Here is an 8,237-nt window from a genome sequence, read left to right as displayed (position 1 = left end):
CAAATCAACAATGAATGTCCATTCTCTGGTTACGCAGGAGGTAATTATACAACCTGACTCTTAGGGAATTATATCTATGGTACACTAGTAATATAGCGGGAGATACTGGAAGGGGTTCCCCTGGTTGTAAGCCAGCGGGGGGGGTAGAAGATCTGTCGGTAGTAGGACGTCTGGTCAACGATGACTAGGGAGACTTCAGGTACAGAAGCCGGTGCAGTAGCCTCTTGATCCACAGACGAATACAGCTTGGTTCTCTTGTAGACTGTAGCTCCACAGTGAAGAAAGCTAGTCGGCCTCAGGCTCTCTGAAGCGCCGACTCGACTTGACTCCTCTCGGGGTAAATCCAACACGTGCAGGCGTCGGCGATTATCCGCTCCATAAATCACAGGACCAAAGCAAATATATTCCAGCCGCAAAGGGCTATGTAGTCGTCGGGTAGATTAATCCAGTGTACATGTCCATACGGTTCTCGTCTAGGTCTCCTCGGGTGAAAGCGCCATGTGGTCGGCCCAGCCTGGATAAGAACTCTAGCTAATACGAGGAAGTGTTGGAGATGCTGGTCACTGTAGAACTTTAAACGCACGATACACTATACACAAATAGACTATTATTTACCTAATAGAAATATGTCGCACTCGACGGTATAGCGCCAAACTCTGACAATTCAGTTACTAATTCGCACGCGGTCTCAATGCTCTATTCTGGGGCCAAACAGGCCATACTTCACCGCACGTTGTATCGTGGGTGAGGCTTCAACTTATCGGTAACATGCTAAGGAAGGTAAGGGGGTAAGGGGCTTCTATATTCACCTGCGCCGTATTTATACGCACGGTGAACAAACTAGTTCCAATCTCATTTCTGTCGCGTATCCCTGGGCAAGGCCGGGCATGTCCGGACACATCTTGACGGTGACTTTAAACCTGGCTCCGGAGGCCGGTCCCTGGCGCCGGTGGACCGCTGTCCAATAGGAGAATGAACTATTATGGTCTGGGCTAAAGGGATATTCCGTGTATATGTACAAGGAATATACAAGGGATATCAAACGATATACAAATACTATGCAATATATATCAATAAATAAATATATATATTCGGTTTAATCTGATCCTTCGTAACAATAACGTATACGAACATCATTATTATTATTATTATTATTATTATTATTATTATTATTATTATTATTATTATTATTATTATTATTATTATTATTATTATTATTATTATTATTATTATTATTATTATTATTATTATTATTATTATTATTATTATTATTATTATTATTATTCAGTTATCAGGCATGTGTTTAGGTTGTCTATTACTAATGGTTTGATTGGGTGTTGTGTTTGTAAATAGCGGTTTAAAAAAAAGATATTATGGCATTTTACAATACAAGACTTTGAGGTCGTTTTCTGATAAACTCGTTTTTGTGCATTTTACTTACACATAAAGAGTTGGAACTCCATTTCCCTAGTACCTACACACACCAAACTTTCCACATTTCTTCCCATCCGTATTATGCTTCTTTCTATAGAAAGGTTTGTTGATTGATTGACTCTGTTGCCCTGAGGGGTCAGCTACCAGGTCGGGGACCCAGGAGAGGGGGGTACTTTCGTACTCTTGCTTTTTTCATTCAACCTTTATTTAAACTCGAGGGACATTTACAGTGCTGTCTTTTTAAACAATTAAAAGAGATAAGAAGATAAGAATAGGGATGCTCGATATTGTTTTTTTTACCGATACCGATATTCCGATATTGTCCAACTCTTAATTTCCGATACCGATATCAACCGATATCAACCGATACCGATATATGCAGGGTTTCCCCGTCCAAAAAACTGAATAATTTCAGGTAACTAATCATTTCACTGGATATATATATAACAAATATTGTTATTGTTTTTTTTTGTTTTTAAACCGATACCGATATTTTCCGATATCACATTTTACTGCCGATATTGGCCGATAATATCGGTCGGCCGATAATATTGGACATCCCTAGATAAGAATAACCCAAAGGACTTCCGGTTTGCGATGAACAGGTAAGAAGCCACAGGAAAGAGTTCCCCCGTCAATAAATACCAAAAAAGGAAGGAAAACGATTCAAAACTAAATAAAAAGGAAAGATTCAAGGACTAAACAAGGAAGAAACAATGAACACGAGGATGAGTGAGAGAAGAACGGCCCCAGATGAAGAAAGTACACAGATGAAAATAAACCAACACGAGGAGATGACGCAACAGGCGAATCAAGCTAGCGAGATGCTAGCCGACAGCGCAGGGATACCCAGCTGGGCAGTACAGCTACAGGCTAGTATCCAAGCTAGCATGCAAGCCAATATAGAGGCGAACCAGGCTAACACACAGATTGAGCTAGAAGCAATGCGTGACATACAACGGAATATCGAGAAGCTCAGGGAAGAATTGAAGCGAGGACAGGATGAGCTCAGAGAAGAAGTGAATACGAGACTCGAGACAGTTAACGGAAAGATACAGAAGCAATAAAAAGACATAGAAGCGATAGAAGAAAGAACAGCCGAGGTAGAAGAATGGAGCACAGAAGTACAGGAGATCCTGATAGCCACTATCGAACAACAAGAGAGAATGCAAGAAAAGATAACTGACATGGAGGGAAGATCAAGGAGGAACAATATACGCATATGGGGACTGAAAGAAGGGATAGAGGGAGACTCGATGACCAGGTATGTGGGCAATCTAATCTGAAAATAGTTGGAAAAGCCAGAACTCGACAAGATGGAGATTCAAAGAGCCCACAGGGCACTGGCCCCAAAACCACAACCAGATAAACCTCAGCGAGCAGTTATTGTAAACTTCTTGAGATTCGAAATGAAAGAAAGCATTCTCAGAGCAGCCTGGCAGGCGAAGATAGAAGTAGAAGGAAGGAAAGTGACTTTTGATCACGACTATTCAACAGAGGTGGCTGTGAGGCGTCGGAACTATGCAGAAATAAAAATAATTCTAAAGGAGAAAGAAATCAGGTTCTAATCACCTATGACCTCGCTGAAGGTACACTGGTACGAAGGCACCAAGCTATACAACAGCGCACAAGAGGCGACGAGGGACATGGCCCGGAGAGGATGGATGACACCGGGAGGAGGAGGATGGAGAGAGCGCACAGATGGACCAGAGTTGAGAGATGAGGACAAGGAGAGGAGGACGGGAGAGGGAAGGGAGGGGACCTGAAGCGATTCGAGGCAGAGCAACAATGAAGACGGACAAAGAAACACAGGAAAAGGGGCATGGAGGAGGAGACGTGAAGGGCCACGGTGATCCGAGGGAGGATAAGTACAAAATAGAATTAACATGGAAGACTACCCAATACAAACACATACACAGAGGATAATGGGGGATACAAGGGAGGAGTGAGAATAGCTACAACAGAGGAAGATAAATGAACAATCACTCCAAGGAAAATTTATTAAGGACACGAGTCTACAACACATAGGGAATAAATAAATATAGACACACAGGGAAAACTACACATTGGACCGATATGGAGGCATAATGGGATTACATGTGGCACACAATACAAATAGACTCGCTGATAAATGTCTCTGAACAATATGAAAAATAAATACAGAGCATTGACCGGGAGCTCTGGGGCAGTTTACAGAACAAATGTTGGACTTATATAGTGAGCAAGGGAGAGCCAACACAGGAGGCATCCAAGCCACTAGGGGGAGCCCTCTCACCAGGAGAGCCATTACTCCCACCCACCAGCAGGGGACAGGGAGAGGAAAATAGTAGCTGCTCTTATTTGTAAATAAAAGAAAAAGGAGGTTCCGGGGAGATCATATCCGTTGGATAGATCTTGGAAAGAACGGAGACCAGAGTTATCGAAGATATCCCCCAACGTGTGGATGCCTTTCTTTTCTCATCTAGGGTACCTAATAGGTTGTTGTCCAATAAGGAGTAAATTGTTATTAAATGTGCCATTTATGGCGGTTAGTACACGCTTTCTGGGTGTCATGCCAGGTCTGGATCACATGTGTGATAAGAGGGCCAAATCGTAATTTGCATTGCTTAATTGAAATTTTGGTATACACAATATCCTGAAGTCTATGTGGGGACACCATCTTCTCCTCCAATGGTCGCCAAGACACGGCTGCTTGAGCGTCAAACCAAGTGATCAGAGGTCTCAGAGAGAAAGCTTGAAAATAATATTTAAAGTCTGGAAATGCTAAGCCTCCATCGAGTTTACTTCTATGGGCTGTTGATCTCTTCAAGCGCGGGCGTTTATTGTTCCAAACGAATTTATATGAGGCAGAGTGCAATTTCGGCCAGTAACCAACAGGAGGAGGCAACGGGAGCATTGAACTGATAAAATTTATTCTGGGTAAAATATTCATTTTAATTATTGACGCACAGGCCTGTAATGAATTTTTTAATTTGGACCATCTGTTGAAGTCATTCGTAATCCTGTCACCCAAGCTGGAGTAATTATACCTTACCGTCTGGCTAATAGTGGGGAATATTTCAATCCAGAGACATTTAAAGTGCTCCACCATAAGTATGTTTGCAGGTATATGGTAGCCTTCGCAGGCTCATTAAGTGGAAGAAAAGCAGATTTTGGCCAGTTGATCTTAAAGCCGGATAGGCTGCCAAACTCATCTATCACGTTGAGAAGATGAGGCAGAGAGACGGAGGGATTCTGCATAAACAGGAGTGCATCATCTGCGTATAAGCTGATATGGTGATGTGTGCCCTGAATTGAAACAGGAGATATAATTTGGATTGTCTTATGTATTGAGCTAGAGGTTCGAGGGATAAGGCGAAAAGACCGGGACTAAGAGGGCAACCCTGTCTGGAAGAGCGCGAGACAGAGAAGAGTGGCAAGCAGAACTTTCCCGTTAAGATCATGGCCGAAGGCCCTGTGTAGATAACTTTGATCATATGAATGAAACCCTCACCCAACCCCATCCTTCTAAGAACTGCCCACAAGTAAGACCACTCCAATCTGTCAAATGCCTTCATTGCGTCCAAGGACATGACCGCTGTAGGGACTGCAACATCCTTGCTGGCATCAATCACGTGCAGTAACCGTCTGATGCTATCAGTAACCAGGCGGCCTCTTATGAAGCCGGTCTGATCAGGGTGAACTAGAGATGTCATATGTTTTTGGAGTCGGGTGGTTAGAACCTTGGCATATAGCTTAAGATCGGCTCCGAGGAGACTTAGGGGCCTGTAGCTGCCACATTCGGTGGGGTCCTTATCCTTCTTGAGTAAAACAGATATAAGCACCATATTAACGTCTCTGGAGAAATTGCCGTCTTTGATTGAGTGTAAAATCATCAAGAGTAATAAGGGACAGAGTACATCCCAGAATGCGAGATAGAGTTCCGGTGGAATGCCGTACCATCCGGGAGCTTTGCCCCGTTGCATATCTGCAATCGCCTCTCTAAGTTCAACTAGCGTGATAGGTGCAGCTAACAGCTTAGCACTATCTTCTGAGATCTGTGGTAGGTTGATTTGATCAAGAAAATCCTCCAACTTGGTATGATCAAAGACCACCTCTGACTTGTACAGGTTGGAATAAAAAGAGCGAAATGTATCATTAATCTTTTTGGGGTTGGTGGTTACCTCCCCCTGTTGGTTCTTAATGAAAGGGATATCCGCAAATTGTTCACTGGCACGTATCTCCATAGCTAGTAGGTGACTAGGCCTGGAGCCGTGAAAGTAGTAGTGCTGTCTTGTTCTGTGCATTTGAAATTCAGATTGTTGTCTTAAAAATGTTTCACTACCTTAATTTGAAGCTCCAGTCGACTAGAGTAGAGTAGTTGTGCTGCAATGAAGAGATCAAGTCAAGTCAAGTCAAGTCAAGAGTTTTATTCGTCACGGCATACGGATATACAATGAAATGCGGGTGGTCTTGCCCGCAACGATGTGCAATTGGTACAACATATAATAGAATCCAATACAAAAATTTGTGCAATAAAATTGTGCAATAACAGGTAGCAGGTAACAATAAATTTGTGCAATAACGGGTAACAGTTAACAGTTAACAGTAGTAGTAATAGTAGTGCAATACACTGTTACTGTTGCTAATACTAATTTAAAGTGGCCTTTCCTTTTGGCAATAAGTGGGGTGCGTGCGGCCTGAGTGTGTGCCCGCTCATGCTAAAGTGTTACAGTGGTACTCAGTGTTCATTGTTCAGGACTCTGATGGCCTGGGGGAAGAAGCTGAGCCTAAGCCTCTCTGTCCTAGTAGCTGGGGTTCGCAGGCGTCTGCCTGACCTCAGCAGCTGGAACAGGCTGTTATTGGGGTGGTGAGGGTCTTTCATTATCCCGCAGGCTCTGGATTTGCACCTCTTGTTGTATAGAACCTGCAGGGGAGGTAGTGCAATACCCGTGGTACGCTTGGCTGAGCGCACCACTCTCTGTAGGGCCTTCTTGTCTTGTGCCGTGCTGTTTCCATACCAGGCAGTGATGTTTCCAGTCAAGATGCTCTCTACAGCTCCTGAGTAGAAGGACTGGAGTATCTTCCCCGATACTCTGAACTTCCTTAACTGTCTCAGGTGGTAGAGGCGCTGTTTTGCCTTCTTTACTACTGTGTCTATGTGTGTTGACCATGTCAGATCCTCTGAGATGTGGACCCCCAGGTACTTAAAGCTGCTCACCCTGTCCACGGTAGCCCCGTTAATCATCAGTGGTGTGTGTGTCTCCTGCTGTCCTCTCCTATAATCCACGATCAGCTCCTTGGTTTTACCAATGTTCAGGAGCAGGCTGTTGTCCTGGCACCAGCGTTCCAGTACCTCAACCTCCTCCCGGTAGGCCTTCTCGTCGTTGTCCGAGATCAGCCCCACCACCACCGTGTCGTCTGCGAACTTCACTATGGAGTTGGAGCTGAACTTGGCCACACAGTCGTGTGTGTAGAGTGAGTACAGCAGGGGGCTTAGAACACAGCCCTGGGGGGACCCGATGCTCAGGGTGATGGTGTTGGAGGTCTGACCCTCCACCCTGACCGCCTGGGGTCTTTCACTCAGAAAGTCCAGTACCCAGGCGCTCAGGGCGGAGCTCAGACCCAGCTCGATCAGCTTGTCCACCAGTCTGGTGGGGACTATGGTGTTGAACGCTGAGCTGTAGTCAATGAACAACAGTCTCACATAGCCCCCCTTCTGACGGTCAAGGTGGGAGAGGGTGCTGTGCAGTACCTGGGAGACCGCGTCGTCAGTGGACCTGTTTGTCCTGTATGCAAATTGCATAGGGTCCATATCACTGGGGAGGGAGGCACAAATGTGGTCCTTGACCAGCCTCTCAAAACATTTCATGACCACAGAGGTGAATGCCACCGGTCTGTAGTCATTTGGACATGTTGGGGAGGGTTTCTTCGGTACAGGGATGATGGTAGACATCTTGAAGCAGGCAGGGACCACCGACTCCACCAGGGATTGATTAAATATGGCGGTGAACACTGGGGCAAGCTGGTTGGCACAGGACTTAAGTATGCGTCCTGTTATACCATCTGGGCCAGCAGCCTTCCTGGTGTTCACCTGCATAAATGCTCTTCTCACACTGTGTACCGTCAATGAGAGAGCGTCCCCCCCCCCCGCGGATGCCCCCCCCCCCCTCCACAACAGCCGGCGCACCAGTGACGTCACTAGCCGTTGGGCTAGCAGTGCCACTGTTTGCACCAAACCGCGCATAGAAGGTGTTGAGCTGGTCCGCAAGGGAGGCGTCGTCGCTCCCCATTGAGGGGGCGCTGACTTTGTAGTCAGTTATCAACGTGGCATGAAGCTTTTCCAGTTCCACCAGCTTGGAGAGACGTCCCTTGCGGAAATTAGATGCAAAGAGAGTAGTGTTACTTCTGATAAAACCCTTAACCGAATCCCATAGAATTCTGGGATCCTGTACCGAGCCAGCATTAAACTGCAGGAATTCAGTGAGCTTCTCTTTAAATTGCAAGTTAAACTCCCCGTTTTTCAGCAGTGTGGACTGGTAACGACCTCTCTCTCTCTCCAGGTGACTGGTAACGACCTCTCTCTCTCCAGGTGACTGGTAACAACCCCTCTCTCTCTCCAGGTGACTGGTAACAACCTCTCTCTTTCCAGGTGACTGGTAACAACCTCTCTCTCTCCAGGTGACTGGTAACAACCCCTCTCTCTCTCCAGGTGACTGGTAACGACCTCTCTCTCTCCAGGTGACTGGTAACAACCCCTCTCTCTCTCCAGGTGACTGGTAACGACCTCTCTCTCTCTCTCCAGGTGACTGGTAACGACTTCT

Source organism: Notolepis coatsorum (assembly GCF_963971535.1).
Source record: "Notolepis coatsorum genome assembly, chromosome: 6".
Lineage (NCBI taxonomy): Eukaryota > Metazoa > Chordata > Actinopteri > Aulopiformes > Paralepididae > Notolepis > Notolepis coatsorum.
Note: the sequence above shows the minus strand (reverse complement) of the source record.